At 42.5% G+C, this 27,085-nt stretch overlaps 1 long non-coding RNA gene across 1 annotated transcript; it reads left to right on the top strand.

Moving 5' to 3' along the window:
* The first annotated feature begins 3,871 nt into the window (after positions 1-3,871).
* LOC309334116 lies at positions 3,872-25,928 on the top strand. The gene is made up of 3 exons (XR_014152891.1): positions 3,872-3,943; positions 25,738-25,782; positions 25,878-25,928. It is a non-coding gene; the product is annotated as an uncharacterized lncRNA (long non-coding RNA).
* The last annotated feature ends 1,157 nt before the right edge of the window (positions 25,929-27,085 follow it).

Here is a 27,085-nt window from a genome sequence, read left to right as displayed (position 1 = left end):
AGATTTGCCTAAAAATTGCATGTGCTATAATTTAAGTAGAGATGCAACACATCTTGCCTTGGTGGGGTAGACTCTGACCAGTTGGCCTGCATGTCCAGGTGCTAGATTTCTGGAAATCTAGCAGAATCTAGTGGAAGTTCTCATTTCGGTGTTAATTGCTTCCAGCAAAGAAGGGAGGTGGGGAATCCATTTGCAAACCAATTAACTTGAAAAATCACAAGATGAAATTTGGGGCATGACATGGCAGTGTATTGATCCAAATGTCACAATTAACAATTACGTAGCACAGCAAATAATGCAGCGTAAAAAGAACATTAGGAATCAGGGCAGGAATGCTGGCCTGACATCTTCCATTCTGTGGACATGCACGCTGAGTTACCCAGATAACTTGTTGGCCCCTCATGATTGTGTGACTTCTTTACAATTGTTAATACAGTGATACCTCGTTCCAGAGGCCTGTTCTTAACCTGAAACTGTTCTTAACCTGAAGCACCACTTTAGCTAATGGGGCCTCCTGCTGCTGCTGTGCTGCCACCGCACGATTTCTGTTCTCATCCTGAAGCGCTATTTCTGGGTTAGCGGAGTCTGTAACCTGAAGCGTATGTAGTCTGAAGCGTATGTAACCCGAGGTACCACTGTATTTTTAAATGTCATGGGTATCTGGTGATGGGGGAAATCTCCACTTTTTTTTTTAATTGCCAGACACAAAACTTTTAAAGACATGTGGATCTGCCAGGAAAATAGAGAGGGGGGAAAAAGAGGTGAAATATCTTTGGAAAGACATCAAGACTTTGGGAAAGTGATTTATATTTTATCATATCATTTTGCTATGTGACAAAGTTATAAGTATATGCAGCAACACTGAGAGCTGAAGTTGTGTTAATGTATCTGTAGTGTTAGAAATAGATGTTTTATGTCCAAATGATTTTTCTTTGTGTATTTTGGGCTTATATGGCTCTAAAGGGTGAAATGTGCTCATATTTTTACTTTTGTTGATAGTAATTACACTAAAATAAAATCCAAAGATGGCCTGTGCTGGGCCAAGTGAACATATGTGGTTCTTTGGACACCAGGGGGGAAAAAATCGAAAACGAAGGCCTGAAAGATTTTGGTGCTACATTTCAAATGTATTTAGAAACAAAAATGCAGCAAGAATTGGAACCAGATAATTTCCAGATAATTTAACTGTGTTTGGATGCAATCCTGTGATCCTTTACTGTAGCCTTTCTCAAGCTTGGGTCCACATATGTTGTTGGACTAAAACTCCCATCACTTCTAGTTAGTAGGACCAGTGGTCAGGGATGATGGGCGTTGTAGTTCAACATCTGTGGAGCCAAGCTTGAGAAAGGCTGCTTTAGCTTTCTGTATGTTATTTTTACTAATCTATACAAGCTTGTGCACACTTTACTATATAGTATATGCATTTTGCACATGTTACTTAGCTGGTGAACTGCACTATACTGCCAAATTCAGAGAAGTGCAAATTTCAAGCTCAAGCACAGTGGGTTATAGGATAAGGCAGTGTAGCTACTATCTGTATCTCTCTTGTGGCTGTCTTTTTCTTTCTACATCCCCACCATACATTTAAAATACATTTAAAGCACATGCCCCCCCCCCAATCCCAGGAACTGTAGTTTGTTAAGGAACACAAGTGAACAACACAAGCAACGCTGACACCAAACTCTACATACATTAAACATAACAGAAACACCGCCACCCGACCCCACCCCCATCCATCCTCCCTCTCCCCACCCCCCCTTTCTTTTTTCTTTCTGTTTTCTTCTCCCCCTAATGCCTCAACAAATGAAACGGATTTGTAAAAACGTTACATGGAAGAAGAAGAAGGAAAAAAAAAATACGAGGCACTACACTTCTGTAAAACAAGAAAATCCTTAATAAAAAATATTTTTTTTTAAAAAAAAGGATGCTGGGGATTGTAGTGCTGTGAAGGGTATACTACAGTTCTCGGGATACTTTTGGGGAAGAAGCTATAATTGTTGTTTTTTCAAAAAAAATTATTGGTTTTCACAAAATTAAAAAACACACTAACAAATAAACAGACAAACATAAATCATAACCTTATTAAAACTAATCTTCTTAACATTGTTAAGCGACTTCCTCATATCCCCCTGGTTGAATTTCAATGCATATCATTTTAACGGTTTTCCAAATCAAAGTACTTAAAGTCTTAACGTAATCACTTAACATCAGTCATTCTTCCCAATTCAGCATTAAATATAATAATTCCTCGCATTACTTATTTAAATCCTAGGCCTAGCTGGTAATTGCAAGCTTTTTCCAATTAATTTAACTTAATGTATTTAGCTAAATAGTCATTAAATTCCTTCCGTTCTTCCTGATACTCCTCCTCATTCTGGTCGCGGACTCTTCCGGTCAGGTCGGCTACCTCCCAAAAGTCCATCATCTTCATCTGCCATTCTTCCACAGTTGGTAGTTCTTGCGTTTTCCACTTCTTAGCTAGTAATATTCGAGCAGCAGTTGTGGCATACAAAAATAATTTAACATCTTTCTTGGGCAATTCCAAACCTGTTATTCCAAGAAGAAAGGCCTCTGGTTTCTTTATAAAGAAGCTATAATTGTTAAAATGGTATAGCATCCCCTCCAACATGTCATGAAGCAAAAACCAGGATGGCATCTTATGGGGCTGTCCTCTAGCATGAGTCACATGACCTGTGGAAGATTGTAGCCCCGAAAAAGTGCCCCCCCCAGCTAAGACCACGATGCCAAATTGCAGCTCCCAAAATGGGCTGCTGTGCTCTTGTGGGGGGGGGAGGGGAATGGGATGCCCCATTGGTCCTGGGACAGTTGAGTATGCCATTAAGTGTGCTTTAAATGTACAGTATGGATGTGACCCCTCCCATATACACACAGACCTCCTTTGGGTCTTACAAAAAGAGCAGTCTCAAAGGATGCTGCCTACAATCAGCAATAAAATATACAAACAAAGAACTGGTGTGCTTATTGGCATATAGAAGAAGCCTTTCCCGCCTAGGCAGGGAAGTTTTCCTGCTGCTGTGCCCAGATACAGCAAACAGGAGCGCCTTGTTATTGTGGCATGGTGGGGTAGGGTTAAACTCTCTTTCCTTTAACCCTTTGCAATCTGCATGACATATAGTTCTTTGTTAAGGTATGAAAACAGAGCACTCATGGTTAAGAATGTGTCTCCATGTTTTTAAGGAAATAAAAATCAGAATTATTAAACACAAAGCAACATTGCCAACTCTGTTTTGCAATTTACTAACAAACTAAGGTACTTGAATTGGTTTAAAATAGAAACAAAAAGACTTTACAGGAAGTTTCCCAGCTAAACAATTGTTACGCACAATGAGCAAGCAAATGACAGGAAGCTTGGAGTGAAAGGGGCAAGTCAAATATCGATGCAAGCCTTAGAAAAATAAAAGTTTGCTTTTGCTTTTTTGTGGGAAGTGTCAGGAAGTTAAGCAAAATGTTCCACTGTCTCAGGAGCCCTGTCATTCTGACCCCAGCTTCTCTTCAAACCACATCTTGCTCATCTGAGGCCTAGAAGATTATTGTTCTCATCAAGCCATTGTTCTTTTGCAGGCATTGTTTATTTTGATTAGTGTTCTTAACACTACAGAGGTTGCATAGAGCACTTTCAGTAAGTTTCTATTTTTGAACAGGATTCAATTCCACAGAATTCAAGTCGTGCAATTAAAGTTGACTTGGCACTCTTGCCAAATCTTTTTTTGCAGTAAGAAAAATGATGGGGAAAATGAAATGGGAAGTGTGGGATAATAATTGCATGTCTTCTTCTTCTTTGGAAATCACTCAAAACCAGGTAAGATTGTCTTCCATGAACACGGTCTTAACAGTGAGTCCATAAGTGACTGTGAAGGCCAATTCTGGATCCACACGTCCTTCCACAGTGGAGACATAGGTTTCCGGGTGGGAGTTGATCAAGGTAAGGATTTGCTAAGCAGGCCTTCTTCTTAGCACGTTTCTCCCTTTCGTCCTGAGTTTGAGCATCTTCAAAGTCCATGACACCTTTGGTAAAAGCTGTTCTCCAATTGGAGTGCTCGCAGGCAAGTGTTTTCCAGTTGTCCGTGTTTAAACTACATTTTTAAAGATTTGCCTTGAGACAGTTTTTAAACCTCTTTTGTTGACCACCAGCATTACGCTTTCCATTTTTAAGTTCAAAATAAATAGAGTAGTTGCTTTTGAAGATGATAATCAGGCATCTGAACAACATGATCAACGAAGTCATTGCTTCAACACTAGTGATCTTTGCTTCTTCTAGTACACTGGCATTAGTTCGCCTGTCTTCCCAAGTGATGTGTAAAATTTTCAGAGACACCGTTGATGGAATCTTTCAAGAAGTTGGAGATGATGTTTCACAAGCATACAGTAAGGTTGGTGATACAATAGCTTTGTAACAAGTATTTCGATTTCCTTGCGAATGTCCCAGTCCTCAAACACTCTGCACTTCAATTAGGAAAAAGCTGCACTCACAGAACTCAGGCAATGCTGGATTTCAGTATCAATGTCAGCCCTTGTGGAAAGATAACTGCCCAGGTAGCAGAAGCGATTGACACTTGCCAACGTTACACCATTGAGTTGGATTTGTGGTGCTGCAGAGGGCTTGTTTTGTGTTTGTTGGTGCAGCATAGGGGCTGGTGCTTATAGTCACACCTGTTTCTAGCCCGCATTCTAATTTAGTCCCTGCCCACAACTGACATGTGATCCCAATAAAGTTGTCTGTGTGGTATTGTGGTTCTCAGACTGAAAATATATCTCTCCAGCTCTCCTGTACAATACCATATCTTTTCCTAATCTGTCACCTCTACAGCTGTCCTTTTATCCCCAGTGGAAGGGTAAACTCTTAATTAGAACATAACTACTTTCCCCCCTGATCCCTTTCAAGAGGATAAGCTCTCAGTTAAAATGTAATCATTTTCCTCTATCCCTGACATGTTCAGCTTTGACCCCAACCCATGTCCTCCAACATTTTCTGTGGGACTATAATTGTATTCCAAGTCTATTTGCCTTACAAGTTCAGAGAAGGCACAACTCCAAGGAATTATGTGCAGAAAGGCTAACTGTCACAGTGAAAGCAGTCAGCTCCTTTGCTTCTGTTATCCCATAAGGAATTCTGATGTTCCTAAGTGGCTGCAGTCGGTAGCAGCTCATGCACAGCTATTTCTGGCCATGGAGAGATCCAAGCGAAAGTGGTCAGAGTCTTGGACTGAGGCATGCTGGAGGGATACAATCCCCAGTAAGCAACCTCCTGGGATGGGGTAGGGGTCATATGTCAGTGGTGGGAGTGGCCAGACACAAGAACCAGGCAGAGCAATGCATGTGACAATCACACAAGAGTCTGTATTCTAACCCCCCAGAAATCAATAGTTTTTTGGACGCACCCACACATCTTTCCATCCATGCAAACAGTAGGGCTGGGCGATATCTGATTTTCAACTTTGTGATATATCACCTGCTAAACATCGTGATATGCTGCTATGTCACGATGTCTGAAATAAGGATGGAGCTGGTTTTCAACTTGATATATCACCACCTAAACATCGTAATATACTGATATATCACAATGTCAAATAAGGATGGAGCTATGTAGATGCATTGGTGGGCTTCATGGTTTTTCCCACATTGTGATTTTTGCATAGCACACAAACACACATCATGATTTGCAATATATTGACAGTTCAGAAATTATGCAACTAATAACATGATATGGACTTGAAACCAGTTTTGGATGATATATTGCCCAGCCCCAATGCACATAATGATTTGTGACATATTGCCAGGTCAAAAACCACGAAACAGTACAATATGGACTTCAAACTGGTTTTGGACGATATATGAATATATATGCTCCAGTGGGAAGGTAAATGGCATTTCCGTGTGCTGCTCTGGTTTCACCAGAAGCAGCTTAGTCATGCTGGCCACATGACCCAGAAGCTGTACGCCGGCTCCCTCGGCCTGTAAAGCAAGATGAGCGCCACAACCCCAGAGTCGTCCGTGACTGGACTTAACAGTCAGGGGTCCCTTTACACTTACCTATGTAAGTGAACATTGAAGTTAAGTATTCTGAACCTGTTTCTTGCACCCTGGAGCCAAGAGGAGACAAATGCATTATGTTGTGGCTAGAGTGTAGGAGTAGTTTTGGGTGTTGAAAAATGCTTGCAATAAGTTACCTGGACCAATTAGGAGGGATAGACAGAAAAGCAAACTATTCACCCCTTGCTGATTCCTTCTTCAATAATTACCTGTCATGTAGATTGTGTTCTAGTCTTTGCTTCCTTCCTGCTTCTACTCCAAGTTAATGTGTTAAAATCTTGACTCCATGTTCATAGAACATGCAGCTGGGTCTTCCTGTCTAAGTGCAGAACCTTACATTTGTCCCTATTGAAATTCATTTTGTTAGTTTGGGCCAGTTCTCCAATCTGTTAAAGTCATTTTGAATACCAATTCTGTCTTCTGAGGCATTGCTACCCCTCCAAGTTTGGTGTCATCTGCAAATTTGACGAGCATCCCCTCAATTCCTTCATCCAAGTCATTTATAAAGATGTTGAACAATGGGCTCAGGACAGAACCCTGCATGACCCTACTTGTCACTTTCCCCCCAGGATGACAAGGAACCATTAATGAGTACTCTTTGGGTCCAGTCAGTCAACCAGCAACAGTTACCTCGTTCAACCCACATTTCACCAGCTTCCTTACAAGAATATCGTGGGGGACTTTTGTCAGAAGCCTTACTGAAATCAAGATACACACTATGTCCACAGCATTCTCCTAATCCACCAAGAGTGTAACTTCATAAAAAGAAAAAAGAAATGAGATTTTTGAGAAACCCATGCTGTGTTTTAATAATCACAACATCCTTTTCTATGTGTTCACAGACCGGCTGTTGAATGATGTGTTCTAGGACCTTTCCTGGTATCAATGTCAAGCTCACCAGTCAGTAGTTATCTGGGTCTTCTCCGCCCCCCCCTTTTTTGTAGATGAGGACAACATTTGCCTGCCCAATATTCGCAAAATGTTAGATCCCTGCAAGATCCCTGAAAAAAGATTTGTGGCAAGTCTTAGATCTTTACAGCTTAGATTTTTCTTGAAACCAGGTCAGCACCAGCAAGAAACAAAGGGTCTGACTTCATTTTGCCTGTGGCATGATTGAAGCTTTAATTTGAATTTCTTGGAAATACACCTAGTCATCATCTGCCAAGAAGCAGGAATCATCCGTACCTGCAATTCCTCTGCACAGCCTTAGGGCAAAAAGAAATTACAGCTCATCAAGGGAAATGTGGGTGTTGCCATGGGGTTTCCAGAGCTGGATGTTTTAATCACTCCTTTACATTTGGAGAAGTTTGGGGTGATAGGAAATACATTCATTTGCAAAAATTTGCTGCTGCATAGATCTTTTGAGGGGTGTTTGGAAGCAAAAAGGAAAACTCATCGCATAGGCTGTGTACACGCCATACATTTTACCCCCCCCCCCCCCAAAAAAAAGAATTAGGGAACTGTAGTTTTCTAAGAGTGTTTGGAGTCATAGTTATGTAAGTGGTAGAGCAGGTGGCGCTGTGGTCTAAACCACTGAATCTCTTTGGAAGGTTGGCGGTTTGAATCCGTGCAAAGGGGTGAGCTCCCGTTGTTCTGTCCCAGTTCCTGCCAACCTAGCAGTTCAGAAGCATACCAGTGTGAGTAGATAAATAGGTACCACTGTGGCGGGAAGACAAACAGCATTTCCGTGCACTCTGGCACTCATCACCGTGTTTCGTTGTGTCAGAAGTGGTTTAGTCATGCTGGTCACATGACCCGGAAAGCTGCCTGTGATCAAATGCTGGCTCCCTCAGCCTGAAGCGAGATGAGCTCCACAACCCCATAGTCACCTTTGACTGGACTTAACCATCCAGGGGTCCTTTACCTTTACCTTTGCCTTACAGTTCCCAGCATTCTTTTTGGGAGGTGAATATGCTTTAAATTATGGTGTATATGCAACCCACATTTGTCTCTCATTAGTTGTTTTTCTTAAACAACCTGTGGTTTTACCTCTTGCACTTGCAGACCATCCAAGTGTCCCTATTTTCCAGGGACATCCCTGATTTAGAGAAGCCATCCCAGTATCTTATTTGATTCCAGAATGTCCCACTTTTCCTTAGGATGTCCCTATTTTCATTGGCATAATGTTGGAGGTTATGGAGTTACCTGATCCTCAAGCCATCTGAAGGCAATCCTGTAGAGGGAATTGTTTTTTTTTTTTTAATATGTTTACTGTTTTATTATGTTTTTATAGATGTTGGAAGCTGCCCAGGTTGACTGGGGCAACCCACTAAGATGTGTGGGGTATAAATAGTAAAATTATCATTATGGAATGGGACATACCTATTTTTATCGAGAAACGTTGGAGGGTATGAACTTGCCTTCTTCATTGGTAGCTTGCCTCCTACTGCAAATAGGGGACTTGGGCCTGTGTGTGTGAATATATGTTCCAATCAGGGCAGTCACTTATGCATCACTAAAACATAGAATGTATTACCCCTTCCCCCAAAAGAGGAGGACAAAGGAGGATATTTGCATAAAAATAGCTTATGCTGATCTTCTGTATAGTTGCAAATTTAGTATAATTACTTTCATTTAAATAGAAATATAACACATCTCACTGGGGTGGGGGGGGGCAGTCTGTGCCTTAGGCTCCATCTGCACTATATATTTTAAGCAATATAATACCCCTTTAAAGAATCCCATGAAGCATCGTTGGAACTGTAGGCTGTTAAGGGCACTGAGAGTTGTCAGAAGACCCCATTTCCATCAAAGAACTACAATTCCCAGAGCAGCTTAACAGTCAATCCCTCTTCAAAGGGAACTCTGGTCTGTGTGGGGAAAGGGGTTTTTCTAACCACACCCAGCACCCTTAGCAAACTATAGCTCCCAGGATTCTTTCGGGGGAAAGTCATGACTGTTTAAAGTGGTATGATATCACTTAAAATGTATGGGGCAGAGGGCCTGCTCAGTCTGCTGCCCAGGACACATATTTGCTTATGATAGCTTATATGCATTGATGCAAATTTAGAAATCATTACTATAATTTAAATAGAAATATAAGAAATACATCTCAGCATAGTGGGGGAACTCTGTCTGCTAACTGTTGTTGTTGTTGTTTAGTCATTTAGTCATGTCCGACTCTTCATGACCCCATGGACCAGAGCACGCCAGGCACTCCTGTCTTCCACTGTCTCCCACAGTTTGGTCAAACTCATGTTGGTAGCTTTGAGAACACTGTCCAACCATTTCGTCCTCTGTCGTCCCCTTCTCCTTGTGCCCTCAATCTTTCCCAACATCAGGGTCTTTTCCAGGGAGTCTTCTCTTCTCATGAGGTGGCCAAAATATTGGAGCCTCAGCTTCAGGATCTGTCCTTCCAGTGAGCACTCAGGGCTAATTTCCTTAGGAATGGATAGGTTTCATCTTCTTGCAGTCCATAGGAGTCTCCTTCAGCACCATAATTCAAAAGCATCAATTCTTTGGTGATCAGCCTTCTTTATGGTCCAACTCTCACTTCCAAACAACCCTACTGGGAAAACCATAGCTTTAACTATACGGACCTTTGTTGGCAAGGTGATGTCTCTGCTTTTTAAGATGCTGTCTAGGTTTGTCATTGCTTTTCTCCCAAGAAGCAGGTGTCTTTTAATTTCGTCACTGCTGTCACCATCTGCAGTGATCATGGAGCCCAAGAAAGTAAAATCTCCCACTGCATCTATTTCTTCCCCTTCTATTTGCCAGGAGGTGATGGGACCAGTGGCCATGATCCTCGTTTTTTTATGTTGAGCTTCAGACCATATTTTATGCTCTCCCCTTTCACCCTCATTAAGAGGTTCTTTAATTCCTCCTCACTTTCTGCCAACTACAAGGTCCCACCTCCTTTCCCTTCTGGTTGATTCCAGACTTGAACCAGACAGCCCTCCAAACTGAGCAACCTTCAGAAACTCCCATTAGCTTCAGCCAGTACAACCAATGGGAGTTGTAGTCTGGGGCCACCATGTTTCTGAAGACTGAAACAGAATATGCCTTGAAACAGAGGACTGACTGGCTGCAATATTACCAATGTAATGAAGTGTTTAAGCCAGACAAAAAAGAAAGGTTTTTTTTCTTTTGAAAAATAGTTGTTAGAAAATATAAAACTAAGTTAATTTCTAAAAGGTATAAACTTTTATTAGACTGGTAAACAAAAGAAGAACAGATCAAATTGGTAATGATTCACTGGGTGGAGGACTTTGGTTATAATATTGAATTTGCAGCATGGGAGAGGTTTTGGACAACAGGTTTAAAACTTTACAGCATGTTACTCTTTGAAAAAAAATTATATGAAAATGATGTACCATTGGTATTTAACTCCTAGTAAATTAGCTAAATTGTATAAATCAAAGTCTAAAACGTGCTGGAAATGTAAAGAGAAATAGGGCACCTTTTATCCTATGTGGTGGTCATGTAAGGTGATAAGAGGATTTCTGAAAAATGATATATAAAGAATTGGCGGGGGGGGGGGAATGCTGAAAATAACTTTTCCTAAGAAACCAGAAGCTTTTCTTTCGGGAATTCTAGGCGCAGAGATCCCAAAGGTTCAGATGAAACTATTTATGTACGCAACCTCGGCTGCCCAGATTCTCCCATCTTCCCAGAGATGGAAAGAAGGCACAATTCAAACCAAGGAAGAGTAGCAGATAAAATTGATGAACTATGCTGAAATGGCAAAACTTACAGGAAGAATTAGAAACCAGGAAGAGGCAGATTTTAATAAAGAATGGAGAAAGTTCATAATTTATTCAAAAAAATATTGTAAACACTTACATTCATTGGTAGGTTTGACAGAAAACATGTAGTACAAAATTGAATTATGGATTGGCAAAGGATTTATAACAACAGAGTTACAGAAGAGATGCAAAGGGAAATCATTATATCATCATCATCATCATCATCATCATCATCATCATCATAAACTTTATCGCACTAGCCAAAGGCCATGGCAACATTCACAAAGGGAACAAAAGGAAAAGCAACAATAACAATAAAAACCATAAAAAACATCAGACACTGCAAATACAATAAACCATGATTGCGCCTCCTAAAAGTTATTTGTTGCATATGATAGAATAGCAGGGGGTTCACAGGTAGAATATGCCGGCTTAAATGTCCGAATCACCTTTGCAATTGACCGCTATTTTATCTAGTTCTTTTCTCTTGATCGTCTTGGCTGCCAACACATATAGTGCTACTTTATAAGGTACAAAGTCATCAGTATCACTCAGCAGCCATTTCACCCTTTCCACCCTGTTTGAGTGTGTTCCATTCATAAGTAGGGGTTTTATAAATCAGTCTCTTGGTTCTATATATAGTGGGCATTGCAGTAAATAGTGGTACAGGTCCTCTACACAAGGTTGCCCACACAGGCAAAGTCTCTCCTTGTACTGAATTTTGCCATACCGACCATCCACCACCTCCGAGGGCATCAATTGGAATCGTAATTCTGTAAAAGTGATTCTTAGTACAGCAAATGGGAGCTTTGTCAGATAACTAGCTCGGATGTGTTCCGTTTTGATAAGTGGGAACCATGGTGAACTTTTCATATAGGCAATCGTGGTTAAATCCCTTTCTGCATCGGACCTGAAGAGACAATCTCTGAAGTGCCTCTTATTCATCTTCATGATCACCTGAAGATCTTGTAAATGATATTGGGTCAAGAGACGTTGGATGCCATCCTTCCAACATTTGGTCTGTTCCTGTTTTATGTGGGACATGGTGGGGAATCTCTCCCCCAAGAGAGACTGACATCTTTTCACATAGTTTAGACACAGATAGTCAGTTCTAGCCTGTATTGTTGTCGCATCCACTTCCATGCAGAGAAGAGCAGCTGGGGTCCCATTGGGGAGCAATAGCACTTTCCTGAGGAATTTGTTCTGCACTATTTCTAAGGCTTTGTAGGGGAAATCATTATATGAGGATCCACAAAGGGGAATTCATGTTTTTATTGTGTTTGTTTATTTTTCTTTTGCTTATTGTATGTAAAATTGAAAATGCAAAAATAAATTATATATAAAGCAATGAAACAGAGGACTGTGCTCTATAAAGTAGGACAAACGGCCATTGCAATCAGGAGCACACTGGGGCCAAAGGATTAAAGCCCCTCCCTCTGGCCATTCTGGTTTGTGTGTGCGTGCACATGCATGCACACACACAGGCTATTTGTTAAAGAAAAACTAGCAAGGACAAGCTGACCCTTAAGCAGAGGACCTTAGATGTGTGTGTCTTTAACTTGTGTATCTGAGCAGCCTAAAAGAAGCTCAGAAATGGAAACAATTACTATTTCCATAGAACTAGACATGTAGCTGGGAGCATATGAAGAAGCAAATACTGCCCTTTGTCTTGGTAATACTGGTACAGTAATATTTAGCTGGAGCAGCTTTTTAAAGCAGCTATGGGTGGAAAAACACCTATCAGCCATGGAAATATACTTTTGTAATGTGTAAATAGTGAATGATGAATGACCTCATTACATTTGTTTACATTCTTTTCCCATCATTCTCAGCAATAGTTGTAAGCTATTTAGAACTCTTCTGGGGACCAGACCTTCTTTGAGAGGAAATGGTTGTTGAAGTTTTGCCTAATCTAATGACTGTTTAGAGCAGCCTTTCTTAACCTTGGTTTGCTAGATGTTGTCGGACTGCAATCACAACTCCCATCATTCTGAGCCAGCAAGGCCAGTGGTCAGGGATTGTGGGTGCTGTAGTACAAGGAAACATGGGGACCCAGAGTTGAGAAGGCTGGTCTGGAGTAATAAAATCATAGAATTGCAGAGTTGGAAGTGACCCCAGTGGATATCTAGCCCAACCCTCTGCAGCATTACAAAGCAATAAAGTTTCTTAATAGCTGTGGAATGTCCCTAGAATGGGCAAGTGAAGGATAGACAGACAGAAGTGCTTGAAAGAGTATGTAAGAAACAGCAGCTGGCATTTTTTAATGTGTTTGCTTGTTTCTAAAAATGAAGGGGAGCCAAAAATGCCCTTCGGATATCGTTGGACACCCAACTCCCATCAGCCTAAACCAGGATTTCCAATGGCTGGGGAAGATGGGAGTTATAGTCTAAAACATCTGGAAGGCACCAGGTTGAGGAGTTGCTATAGAGGAACTAATATGCAATTTTGTAAATTGTTGCAGGTGCTATTTACAGTAGATAATGAGAACAGTCTAAGCTGGGGTCACTGAATCATTACATTGGAGAATTACTTGAAAAATCACTCTTGAATAATTGAGAATACAGGACTAGATTCAGTGAAGCTGAAGAGCACACTATCTGAGATATTAACAGTTATTTTTAACAAGCCCATTGGATCAACCATGGTTCTATAAACAAGCTAGGGATGGTGACAGCCATCTGCCTTAGTCTCTTCTACTTGACTAAAAAAGGACTGTGGTGGAATAATTGTCTGTTACTTGGCCCTTAAAGCAGTTGGCAATTCTGAATGGAAAGAAGAGAGCTAAAAGTTTCTCACTGGAGTTAGTCAGACGTGAGGCGACAGTGCTGTTGGAGGGAATTTAGAGGAAGAGTGATTCAAGTTCAGAGAAAATAAGCTAAAAGAAGATCAAAAGAATTGTATTCCCAAGCATCTTAGCCTAAAAACAAGGTCAGTTAAATCAGAAAGAGAACGTAGCTCTCACAGAGATATTCATGGCTAGACTCTTCAACATAACTAAGATAATTACCGGTACACGTACAGGGAATGTTATAACAGAAAGGTGTGTTTATATTCTCTGTGCTGTGATGAGTGGAGCATTTCAGAACTCAGATTATGGGAGGGGGAGGTAGAGGGACACTTAATGAAATTCACAAGCCCCACCAACTGTCAGGATCTAGTGCAAACATTAGATCGCGTCTATGACCACTTCCAGACAGTTTATTGAGCATTTCCCCTGGTTTGTTTGCAAGCAGATTTGTTGTTGTTTAGTCGGGTCCGACTCTTCGTGACCCCATGGACCAGAGCACGCCAGGCACTTCTGTCTTCCACTGTCTCCCGCAGTTTGGTCAGACTCATGTTTGTAGCTTCGAGAACACTGTCCAACCATCTCGTCCTCTGTCATCCCCTTCTCCTTGTGCCCTCAATCTTTCCCAACATCAGGGTCTTTTCCAGGGAGTCTTCTCTTCTCATGAGGTGGCCAAAGTATTGGAGCCTCAGCTTCACGATCTGTCCTTCCAGTGAGCACTCAGGGCTAATTTCCTTAAGAATGGATGTGTTTGATCTTCTTGCAGTCCATAGGAATCTCAATAGTCTCCTCCAGCACCATAATTCAAAAGCATCAATTCTTCAGCGATCAGGCTTCTTTATGGTTCAGCTCTCACTTCCATACATCACTACTGGGAAAACCATGGCTTTAACTATACGGACCTTTGTTGGCAAGGTGATGTCTCTTACGGGATTCTTGCCCACAGTAGTAGATATGATGGTCAGCCGAACTGAATTCGCCCATTCCCGTCCATTTTAGTTCACTGATGCCCAGGATGTCAATATTTATTCTTGCCATCTCATTTTTGACCACATCCAACTTACCAAGGTTCATGGTTCTTACATTCCAGGTTCCTATGCAATATTTTTCTTTACAGCATTGGACTTTCCTTTCGCTTCCAGGCATATCCGCAACTGAGCGTCCTTTCGGCTTTGGCCCAGCCGCTTCATCAGCTCTGAATCTACTTGTACTTGTCCGCTCTTCCTCAGTAGCATGTTGGACACCTTCCGACCTGAGGGGCTCATCTTCCAGCGTCATAACTTTTATATGCCTTTTGTCTTTGTCCATGGAGTTTTCTTGGCAGGGATACTGGAGTGGCTTGCCAGTTCCTGCTCCAGGTGGATCACGTTTGGTCAAAACTCTCCACTATGACCTGTCCATCTTGGGTGGCCCTGCACGGCATAGCTCATAGCTTCTCCGAGTTATTCAAGCCCCTTCACCACGGCAAGGCAGTGATCCATGAAGGGGCAAGCAGATTAGATAACATTTTTTCACAGCAGGTGCTATCCCACTCTTTACAATGCATTTTCTCTTCACTTCTCTTATTGCAAAAAGCCTGATCCTTTGAGGACACAGGTATTTTGTGCAAAACATCCCAATCAACAACAATTGTGCATCCTGAATTTGCCTGTATGAGATGAATCCCACCAGATAATAGGAAGAGACTGGAAGCTCCCCTCAACAGAGGAAGAGTTGTGGGACCTGCAAAGACCTCTGGTACAACTAGGGGCCCTGAAGAATCTGCTTTCACCATACAGCAGCCCAGCTTATTCATCCTCAAGGACATGGTGCCCAAGTTCCTGATGAACCCACATATCCCACCTGGACCCCATTCCATTCACCTTCATCCTTCCAGGAACTGAGGCAGGGTTGAACCTGGCAAGAAGGCAAGAGGTGGAAGAGGAGTGCTTGCCTGGCTACTATCAAACATCTATTCAGGGGAAGGGAGAAGCCAGGAAAGTATTAGGAGTGTCCTTTGGTCTAGCAGATGACCAGTTATAGGGTGAGGAGGTGGCCTGTAATAATAGTAGTAGTAGTAATAATAATAATAATAATAATAATAATAATAATAATAATAATAATAAATTATTTATACCCTGCCCATCTGGCTGGGCACTCTGGGTGGCTTCCAACAAAATATTAAAATACCGTAATACAAAATGTAAACTTCATAGGTAAGTGGTGTCTCTTCTTAAGTGCTTGGGCAATTACCTGGTGGCAACAATGGCGGACTTGGTCAACTAACGTGCCTCCTTTTTAAAGATCTAAATAGAGTGGAGCAGTAGTGGCATGCAAGGGAGGAAGAGTACAAGTGACCCATGGTTTCGAACAAGTGGGTTGTCTCCAGTGGCAAATTTGTACTAGCAGAAAGTGCTTCCAATTGTGCCAAGCAAAGCATCCAATTTTCACCCATCACCTCCATCCCTAGGTGCTTCATTACATCCCAGACTGTCCCAGAGGTGGGAGGCATAAGTGCATAGGAGAGACTGAGAGCAATTCAATACCTTGCTTTCTTGTATGAGCAGAAATGCTTTCTGCTAAGGCAGTGGTGGCAGCCTTCAGCCTGCAAGCTAATCTTGAACTTGCCAGGGGTCCCAATTGGGCCCTGAGGTCATTTTCCAAAACCACACCCACCTGTCAATCAGCTGATATCACTCTGATGGGCAGTTGACATCAGCTGGGGGACAGGGTGGGGTTCAATTTTCCTGTTGGCTGTGTGTGCAGCAGAATTTAACCTCCCACTAACCAGCTGATGAGCAACGCCCTTCCTGATCACAAGGTGGTTTACACTGAAACCCCTGCTAAAATAAAATGTTTTTGTTTGTTCCATTTTAGTAGCACTGTGTTGCCCGCGAGGTGTTTTGGAGTCCCAACTTTGGATCGTCAAAATGCCAAATAATCTGACATTATTGTGACATCAAGTCACAAATCTTGTCTATGGAGCTAAAAAGGTTCCTCACCTCCCTGTGGAGTGGACTAAGCCACCATGTATAAAGATCTTATTAGATTCTCAAAGATATTGCTTGAAACATGACCATGGGGACGAAACATCTCTTAGAAGGGACTTGGTTTAGGTAGCCTTTTCTTTTCCATCTTCAGACTTTGCAATTGTGCAATTCAATTAGCAGAGGCCAGAGGGGAGGAAAAAAACCTCTGCATAATGGACTCGGGAGGATATTGATGTCAGGCTGTGGGCTAAGGAGCAAAAGCACTAATTGGTAGTGCTGTCCAGAAGGAAGTACTGAGGCGCCAGGGTTGGGAAGAGCTAATAAATCAGGGCAATAATAAAATGATGGGGATGATGATGATAATAATAATCTATCTTCCAGTCTTCACTAGACATGTAACAGAAAACTATATATTTTATTTGACCCTTTAAAACAGCAATCAGTCCAGAAACACCAATTCTCTGAGATTGACATGCTCCACTTACCCATCCAAATTATCCACACACCAATCTAATATGATGGGTGAGGAAACTTTGCTGGTTGGTGGGCCACATGCTTATCTTGCCACCCCAGAGGGCTGTTAATTACAGTGATTTCAGGTGATGCTGTGCTTGGAAGCCCCAACTGCTGTGATTTTGAAGTGCATCACAGGGCTTTTTGAAAATCCCTTTGAAAATATCCCAGCGCTGCTCCTTGAATCTCAGATTTTCAGAGATTTAAAGAGCTGTATGGGGCTGCTTGCAAAAGAGCTTTCAAACAGCCCTTGCTGCTCTTTGAACCTCAGCGAATGAGTGGGGGTTAAATCCTGCTGCTTTGGCTGTATGTATTTGTTCCCAACAGCATCAAATTTGGCTCCCCTGTCCATTGGAGTGATGTTGGCTGATTGGCAGGTGGATGTGGTATAAAAATACAGTGGTACCTTAGGGTACAGATGGCTTCAGGTCACAGACTCCGCTAACCCAGAAATAGTACATTGGGTTAAGAACTTTGCTTTAGGATGAGAACAGAAATCACACAGCGGCGCTGCGGCAGCAGAAGCGGGAGGCCCCATTAGCTAAAGTGGTGCTTCAGGTTAAGAACAGTTTCAGGTTAAGAACGGACCTCCAGAATGAATTAAGTTCTTAACCTGAGGTACCACTGTAAAAGGCTTGCTGGCCAAATTGACATCCCCCCCCCCCACAAGGCCAGAGTTTCACCACCCCTGAAATAAAACACCTGCAATAAAACACTTTTAAGCAGCTGCAGGATACAAAGGCAGAAACCTATTAGGAGACATAGGGACATGGGACATTCCGCATGCAGAGCAAATGCACTACCAATAAGTTATGACCCTTCCTCAGACAGAATAATAGACTCACATAGAGGTTTGTCATATTCAGGTACAGTTAATTAAATTGGAATCGTCCCCTTAAGTCAGGTATGGGAAAACTTTACACCCCACAGATGTTGGACTGGACCATCCCTCTTCCCACCCTGTGGTGTAGTGGTTAAGAGTGGTAGACTCATAATCTGGTGAACCGGGTTCACTTCCCTGCTCCTCCACATGCAGCTGCTGGGTGACATTGGGCTAGTCACACTTCTCTGAAGTCTCTCAGCCTCATTTACCTCACAGAGTGTTTGTTGTGGGGGAGGAAGGGAAAGGAAAATGTTAGCTACTTTAAGACTCCTTAGGGTAGTGATAAAGCGGAATATCAAACCCAAAACCCTCCTCTTCCTCTTCCTCCTCCTCCTCTTCTTCTTCATATTGACGATGCTTCATGAGTGAGGCAGAAGTCATCCTACAAGCTGGTGAATAAGCATTACTTCCTTCCAGTCATGGGTCAACTGGTCACCCTAGCCATGGATGTGCCACTAGTGCATGTGAAAAGGATCCAGGGGTCTGAGCAAGGCAGAAAAGAGTGGTACTATTGCTTCCCTTAATCAGGACACTATACTTCTGTTGATGCATTTGCTTTTTTTGCTGCTGGCTCACACTGTTGACTCATGTTAAGCTTGTGTTCTATTAAAAAACCTAGATTCTTTTCACATGCACTATGGGTAAATCAAGTGTCCCCAATCTTATATTTGTGCAGCTGGTTATTCCTGCCTAAATGCAGAACCTTACATTTGTCCCTACTGAAATTCATTTTGTTAGTTTTGGCCTAGCTCTCCAATCTGTTAAGGGCATCTTGAATCCTGATTCTGTATTCTGTAGCATTAGCTATCCCTCCTAGTTTGGTGTCATCTGCAATTTTGATGAGTTCCTTCATCCTCAGTTCCTTCATCCAAGGCATTTATAAAGATGATGAACAACAACAGGCCCAGGACAGAACCCTGCAGGACCCGACTTGTCAGCTTTTTCCAGGATAACTCTTTCATTCATATCCCCACTACCCAGTGCTTTTTTCTGGGGGGACACAGGGGTACATATACCCCTAAACATTTTGTTAATCTAAGTTTGGTCTCATTAAGGGGCAGTATTTCAATATGAGTAGGAAAATGAGAGTGAAGGGCCATAAGACTATTATTTTAATATTATCCTAAAACCCTGCTTTCCCCATATATATATATAATCCAACCCTGCTTTTTGTCCTTTTTTATGGTTCCCAAAAGCTCCCTTCCTCCTCTCTTAGAATCTATAGCAGCTAGCAGAGCTACCCCTAATAAAAAGCACTGCCACTACCTGATCTTCAGGTTTTCATACATTCACATGGATACTCTTTCAAAGAGGAGAAAGTATTTTGTTGAGTCTATAAATCATATGTAAACCTGCCCCCCATGTTCTTTCCACTTAAAATAGAAAAGTAATGATAATCCCCCTGCTTTTATAAACTGCACTCTCCCACCCTTCGGTCTGACTAATAGTGATGTTTTAGGGGTCATTATTAAGATTTCCTGAGTGCAAAGGAAGAAACAGTTAAAAATAAATATGAGATACTGGCCATCTGCTTTTTGCAAGCAGTGTTTGAAATGAAAAGTGGCAGTTATGGGGAAATTAATCCCTTCCCAGAACAAAATATTTTAAACCTAGAATTTCCAGAGAAAGAAAACAGTGCCCTCTCCCTCCCAGGCCAAATCATGGACAGAAAAAGTACATTAAAAAAAAAGTAAAGGAGTTACAGCAAAATCTAACAGTGTAAGCTGACCTTTAGGCTGCACTGGTTTCATTGGGACTTGCATCTGAGGAGTACCAGGACTGCACAGTTAACCTCTGTAATATGTGTGGCCTTCACTTCTGACACCACGTAACAGATTTGGGTTCAATATACAGTACTGAGACAATAGTTAATCTGTTGGCTGGAGCTCTTTCAGCCAGCCAGGCTCCAACTGCTTGTGAGGTGGTCTGAAAGCATCCCTGAATCTTTCCTTCCCCTTTCTCCTTTTTCATATTCCCTTTTCCCTTCCCTTTCCTTTAACCACTTGCAATAGATAGAAAATGCAGCGCTTGCCATCCGTGTTGAAAACTTTTGAAGAAAAAGTTCCTAGAACCAGGGCAATGTTACTACACACTTCCCCTCCCTGGGTAACTGTATAGAGAAAAGAATGACTGCCCCCGTATGCCACATATTAGGGGGAAAGCCTCTGCCTTGCATGCAGAAGGTCCCAGGTTGAATCTCCAGCATCTTCAAGTAGAGCTGGGGAAAGACCCCTGCCTAAAACCCTGGAGAGCCACTGTCAGTCAGTGTAGACAATACTGAGCTAGATGGACTGATATTCTGACTTGGTATAAGGCAGCTTCCTCTGTCCCTATGTACCATTGATCCATCAGACTATCTTAGTAGGAGAGATGGAAAGCAGGGTTTTTTCCATCAGCTTTGCTGAAAGTCCAGTTCCATCAGGGACCTCCTGCCCCTGAACAAAGCACACCATGAGGCAGAGTGAGGCAGCTACCTCAGGAAGCAAATTCTGAGGAGTGGAAGGCGGCTAGAATTTAAGGTGTGCCAAGTAGCTTGCCCTGTGGCCTTCAAGCTAGCTTGCTACCCTAGCATGGTTGGTGCACCAACAAGGCAACCTGAGGTGACCCGCTTTGCTTGGCATATCCCACAGGGGGCGCGAGATCCAGGTTTGGCCTTGGTGGCGGTGGCTTCAAACTCTTCCTCAACTTACCAAAAGCTGAAGCCAGGGAGAGCAGCAGCACCACCTCATGGAATGCTCCCTTTTTGCCAAGACTCTGCTGGTCTACTCTTACCTTGCAAGGGCATTAGGAGGCAGGGTTGTAATACATCTTGCCTCAGGTGTCAGAAGGTATTGAGCCACTGGTGGAGGAAGTGTTAGAATTCCTGCTCCGTGATTGCAGTCATGGGATTTTTGTCTATCACATGACGGTGTATGTTTTAACTCCACAGATTGGGAAGTGATGGAGACAGGATGTTTGTGTTACTGTGTTCCACGAAGTGGGACTATTGTCTTTTGTTTTGTTTTGTTTTTTGTTGTTGGGGTCTGATGCTAGAGAGAGAGGGAGCCATGTTACAGTTCTCCGTGTGTGTTTATGTGTAAATAAAGTAGATTAGCCAAAATGCTGAGTTGCTGAGGTCTGTTACGCAAGCTGCGAAGATTCTGCAGATCCCTAAGTGTGCCGGTGTCTGTTGGCATTGGTCGCTGTGATGTTTGGGCTGAAGAAAGCTTTTGAAGCTCCCGAACGATCGACCAGGAGGGAAAGAACATGCCAGTCGGGGATGTGTCTCTACCAGGGTCCTACTCAAGTGTAGGATGAGCTCCTGACAGGAAGAGGGGAGCAGGGAGAGCACATCACCCCCGGCACCATGATCCCGGTGGGGTGCCATCATGCCCCCAGAACGCACACCATGCCCCTGTGGGCAGTGCGCCATGCCCCCGGGACACGCACCACTGTATTGAGCTGGCCCTACAGCTTGTCATTATTAGAATCGGTTCCTGAGTTTTATTGAATAAAATATTGGAGGAGGCCAGTTAAGCCAAGCCCTGCATAATTTATCACATGATGCAGTGCACGCACACCATTTGAATAGCAATGCCCATGAACTGGGGTGGGGATGGGGCGGCTGGCCAAACTTCTGTGTACCCCACCTTTTTCTCCAATAAAACCAAGGTGGGATGCATGGTTCTCTGCCTTCCCATTTTTTAATCCTCACAACAACCTTAGTCTGAGAAACAGTGCCTGGCCCAAGGACACTCAGTGAGCTTCATGACCAAGTGGGAGTTTGAACGCTGTGCTCACAGGTCCAAGTCTGACACTCTAATGACTGGACCACACTGGCCCTATGTAACATGAAAACATCAACAAACAAGAAAAATACATTGCTGGCTGGATTCATAACTTACAGTGGTACTTCGGGTTACATACACTTCAGTTCTTAACCCGAGTTACATACACGAATTAAGTTCTTAACCCGAGGTACCACTGTATTTTAAAACTTTAGGGAAACCTCATTACAGTCGTACCTTGGAAGTCGAACGGAATCTGTTCCGGAAGCTCATTCGACTTCCAAAATGTTTGCAAACCAAAGCTCCTGCAGCCAATCAGAAGCCACAGAAGGCCCGTTGGACGTTTGGCTTCCAAAAATAGTTCGCAAACCGGAACAGTCACTTCTGGGGTTTGCGACATTCAGGAGCCAAAATGTTCAGGAACTAAGCTGTTTGACTTCCAAGGTACGACTGTACTAACATGTTTCAAAGGGTTCTAGGAGGAGACAACAGGCATCATGGAAGGTATTCTGAGGTGGTGAACTAGTTGCCCATAATGGTGGCTGCTCCCTTCCTCAGCTCTCCCACAGAACATGTGCAGCCTTGTTAAAATAATGTAAATCAGTGCATCTGGTATAGAGGGTGGATCTACACACAGGGGAAAAGGCTATAAATAAGTCGTTTTGTGCTCTACATCTCCATCTGGCATTGCATGTTTATAACACATTTAAAATGCTGTTTTTTGACTAGCTGAGTCCACAGAGTGGTGTGTGAGCATGTGTGTAGAAACTAACATATTGTACAAATATAAAATTTGCATTCATTGCTCTACTGAGTTTTGCCTCTGGCTCTGTCCACTGCTGGCATATGGTTCCTGGAAGCTTGCCCAGATGCAACATGGGAAAGGTCTTTTCAAATTATGTATGGCATGGAGAAAGTGGATTGAGAAAAGTTTTTCTCCCTCTCTCTTCAACACTAGAACTTGTGGACATCCAATGAAGCTGAGTGTTGGAAGATTCAGGACACAACATAGTGGAACTCACTCCAGCAGCAGGCAGTGACGGCCACCAACCCAGATAGCTTTAAAAGAGGATTAGACAAATTCATGGAAGACAAATTCAATACCTACTAGCCTTGGTGGCTATGCTCTGCCTCCACAGTCAGAGACAGCAATGCTTCTGAATACCAGTTGCTGGAGTTCTCTTGTGATCATGTTGTCCTTTCTGGTTTCCCACAGGCATCTGTTTTGCCACTGTGGGGACAGGATGCTGGACTAGATGAGTCATTGGCCTGATCCAGTATTATCTTATTATGTTCTTATGCAAGTGCAATCTGAGAAATATTTACCACCCCGAAATGGCAAGAAGAAAGCTGCTAAATAAGACTAATTAATGCACAATACTTAGTACAGCGGTGGAGAAAGGTTCTTCTTCTTCTTCTTCCTCCTCCTCCTCCTCTTCTCTCTTGTGTGTGTTTGTTTTAAACCCTATTTTCCATCTATTAACAAAGAAAGAAATTGCATTAGAAAATTACCAAGGGGAAGAGAAAATTAGAATGAAATCCTCAAGAGTTGGGTATATCATTTGTGATGTGCCTTTTGCAGATGGGGTGAAAGATGGTTGTGAGCATCCTCTCATTCTACATTTATGAGACTATTTTCTCATAAATAGTCTGCATTCTGCATTCTGTAGCCTTCCTGGGTGACGACACTTCAATCAAAGCCCATGGGAAGGCATCACGAGGTTATTACTCCCATGGGGCTTTTTGAAACCACGAAGCATGGTTAGTCTATGAAGCTGCAGAATGCCAGAGAAATGTTTGATGGGAAACACCCACTGCATTTAGTCATCTTGCAATGATAAGGCATGCTTGAAACCTGGCATCGGTGCTATTTTTCTAGAAAAAGAGAGAGCCAGAACTCACCATGACTGCCTCCCTTGTTCTGTTATAATAGCAATGGCGCCCACCTGAGAGGTGCCAGAATTGAGTTCCAGTGAGTTCCAGCTGGAAAGGGGGTTGGACTCGATGGCCCTTGTGGTCTCTTCCAACTCTATGATTCTATGATTCTATTCTAAGAAGCCCTGCCCGGTAGGAACTAAAACTCTAAAGAAATCCTCAAGTTTCCCAAGAAGGATGGAGAACAACTTTTCAGAAACTGGAAAATTGATTTTGGTACAGCACTAATCCTTGCCTAAGCAAAACCTATAAAGAAGTGTTATTCCCTTATCTGATCTAGAGCACCCAAAATCTTTTTGAATAATTTTCAGGCACACCACATTCAAGGAAGGGGCACAGGAATTCAGATAAGAACCTAAGAGCCTTGACAGATCAGAACAAAGGCCTTTATAGCCCAGGATCTTGTTTTCCACCATAGCCACCCAGAAGCCTCTGGGAAGTCCACAAGTAGAATAGAGGGGTTTGCTATTGTAAAACCACAGAACGGTAGAGTTGGAAGGGGCAACAAGGGTCATCTAGTCTAACCCCCCCGCAATGCAGAAATCTTTTTACGCAACGTGGGGACTGAACCCACAACCTTGAGATTAAGAGTCTCTCACTCTACCGACTGAGCTATAAATGATACAGTAAGAAATATCAACACCAAACGCCACAGTATATTTACAAAGCATATATAGTTAAACTAACCATGCCTGTGGGGATATTAGTATGAGTAATAGACTGTCTGTTTCACAATAAATCACTTATTTATTCTTGTGTGGGTGGTCTGTGTAAAGCCAGTGCATACATTGCTACATTTGTTTGGAATCATAAGAAAGCAAATTTTCCTAAGTGTAAATTATGATATAGTTTTTCCAGTAAAGGAATGTCTATACTAACCCGCCCTGCCCCCTGCCCCCCACCCCCCACAGTCTGCCTCCTCTACAGTATATAGAAGGAAATATCAAGAGACAGTTTATGACTGCTGCTGGGGCGTATTCTTGATTAGAGAAACTTCATTTGGTACAGAGTTCAGCGGCTTGGTTGCTCACTGGGGCAAGATGGTTTGAGCATATTTCATCGATCTTGGTCTGACTGCACTGGCTGCCAATTAGTTCCCAGATGCAATTCAAAGTGCTGTTTTTGACCTATAAAGACTTAAATGGCTCAGGACAGCAATACCTCAAGGACTACCTATCCTCATATGAACCAACTTGGACCCTGAGATCATCATCTGAGGCCCTTCTTTGTGTGCCTCCTGTGTGAGAGGTTCAGAGGGTGGCAATACAAGAATAGGCTTTCTCTGCAGTGGCTCCCCATTAATTTCAGTGGGTCTACTCTGAGGATGACAAAGATTGGATACAACCCAAGGACCCTGAATTCTGGGTTTTGTTCAGAGATAGGCTGAAACTGCAAACCTCTGCACACTTTCTTGGAAGGAAGATCCATTGCAATCAGTGGGATTTGCTTCTGGGTAAATTTGTACAGGCTCAGGCTCTAAGCTTGTAACCTACTATCCACTTGCTTGGAAGTAAGTACAGTTGAATAAATTAGGTCTTACTTCTGAGCAAACAGTTCATTTAAAAAAAAATGTTTTTATTAAAGATTTTCTTGGTTTACAAAAGTACATGCCTTGTCTCTTTTTTCAGGTTGAACAGTCTTTCTTACAAATCAGTTACATTTGTTATGAGACATTAGTGTTGAGTACAGTATAAGGTTGGGGAAGAAGAGGGGGAGAGGAGGGGTGAGGTGGTGAGGCTTATATTCTTTTGCAGAGTCGGACATGACTAAACAACTAAATAACAACAAAGTGTACACGTGGGGTTTTGTGTCAGGGTCAACTGGGTAGATTCTCTTTCTATTTGTTTATTACATTTCCTTGGTATTTGGGGACAGGGTGTGGTTGGTTGTCTGTGGTTGGCCATGGTGGCGTTTGTTTGCATGGGGGGGGGGGCTTGTTGGGTCAGGTAAGCCAGGTTGATTTGTATGCTGTCAGGAGATTCTTGTTGTTGTCTTGTTGGGCTGTGTATGTGATAAAGGGGAGCCATACTGGGGTGAAGGCATTCTCTTCTATTTGTCCTGGTGTCAGTTTCAGTTTATTGGTTAGCTTTTCTAGTAAGGCCTTTTCCCATACAATTTGATACCATTGGTCCATGTTTACTTCTGACAGGTCTTTCCAGTGTCTGGCTATGAGGCTTCTGGCTGCTGAGAGTAGGTGGGTTATAAGCTCTCTATAATGTGAGTGGCCATTATGATCTTGGAAGATGTTCAGTAGGGCCAGTTCTGGGGTGAGTTCTAATACCTGTGTAGTTATTTTGCATATCTCTTCCAGGACTGCTGCCCAGAAAGGTTGGATTTTAGGGCATTCCCCACATGTGGAGATATGTGCCTGTGGAGGTGCAGCCTCTTCAACATCTTGGTGAGGTTCCTGGGTGTATCAGTGCCAGTTTCCGTGGTGTTAGGTACCACCTGTAGGTGAGTTTCACAGAGTGTTCCCTCCATAGCCTCCAACATTTCTCCACTGAAAACAGGGAAATTCTAAGGAAAAGCAGGACGTTCCAGGATCAAATAAAAAACTGGAATGGCTTCTCTAAATCAGGGACGTCCCTGGGAAAAAGGAACACTTGGAGAGTCTGGGGAAATTTGGTTAATTTGGCTGGAGAACTGCATCTTAAATTGAGGCCCCCATGGTGTTTTAGAAGCCCCAATAGATTTTGATTCAAAATGATTAATCATAGTTGTTTGCCTGCTGGAACACTTCCTGGAGAAAGCAGCCTTTGTTTCAGTAACATATTATATCCAGACTAGATTACGGTAATGTGTTCTGCCTTCAAAAATGGTTTGGAAACTTCAATTGGTAAAGAATGTGGCAGCACTATTCTGTACTGTTTACATTGGCTGCCTATTTGTTTCCAGACATAAAGTGAAGGTTTTGGCCGCTCCAGCCCCGAATCAGATGTGGTGGTGGTGGGGACCTTTTGCCTTTCAAATGTTGATAAACTGCAACTCCCATCATCCATGGCCATCGGCCATACTTGCTGAGGCTGATGGGAAATTTAGTTCAGCAACATCTAGAGGGCCAAATGTTCCCCACACTTGCCCTAAATAGCTTGGAACCACATTGCCTGAAAGATCACCTACACCCCTAGCAATATGGTTATCTCTTGCCTGACAATAAAAGAGATTAGGTTGACAAGTGCCAGAGGCAGGGCCTTTTCAATGGTTGCATCATAGTTATGGAATATGATCCTCCAGGAAGTTTCCATGGCCACCTTCTTAGTTATTCTTTTAAAAATACACTCTCAGGAAATTTTAAATATGGTTGTTGTTATTGTTATTGTTACCTCCTGTGTCTATAGTTTAATTGTTGTTTTATGGCTCATTTTAAGGGTTTATTTTTTATTTTTAAAAATCTATATATTTATATACTGCTTAATACCACGAACGTATTCAAGTATTCTACAAAAAAGCAGCACATACAATATCTATATCTATCTAAATGCGTGAATTTATTTATT

The sequence above is a fragment of the Podarcis erhardii genome (assembly GCF_964252035.2).
Source record: "Podarcis erhardii genome assembly, chromosome: Z".
Lineage (NCBI taxonomy): Eukaryota > Metazoa > Chordata > Lepidosauria > Squamata > Lacertidae > Podarcis > Podarcis erhardii.
This window is presented reverse-complemented; position numbering and strand designations above follow the sequence as displayed.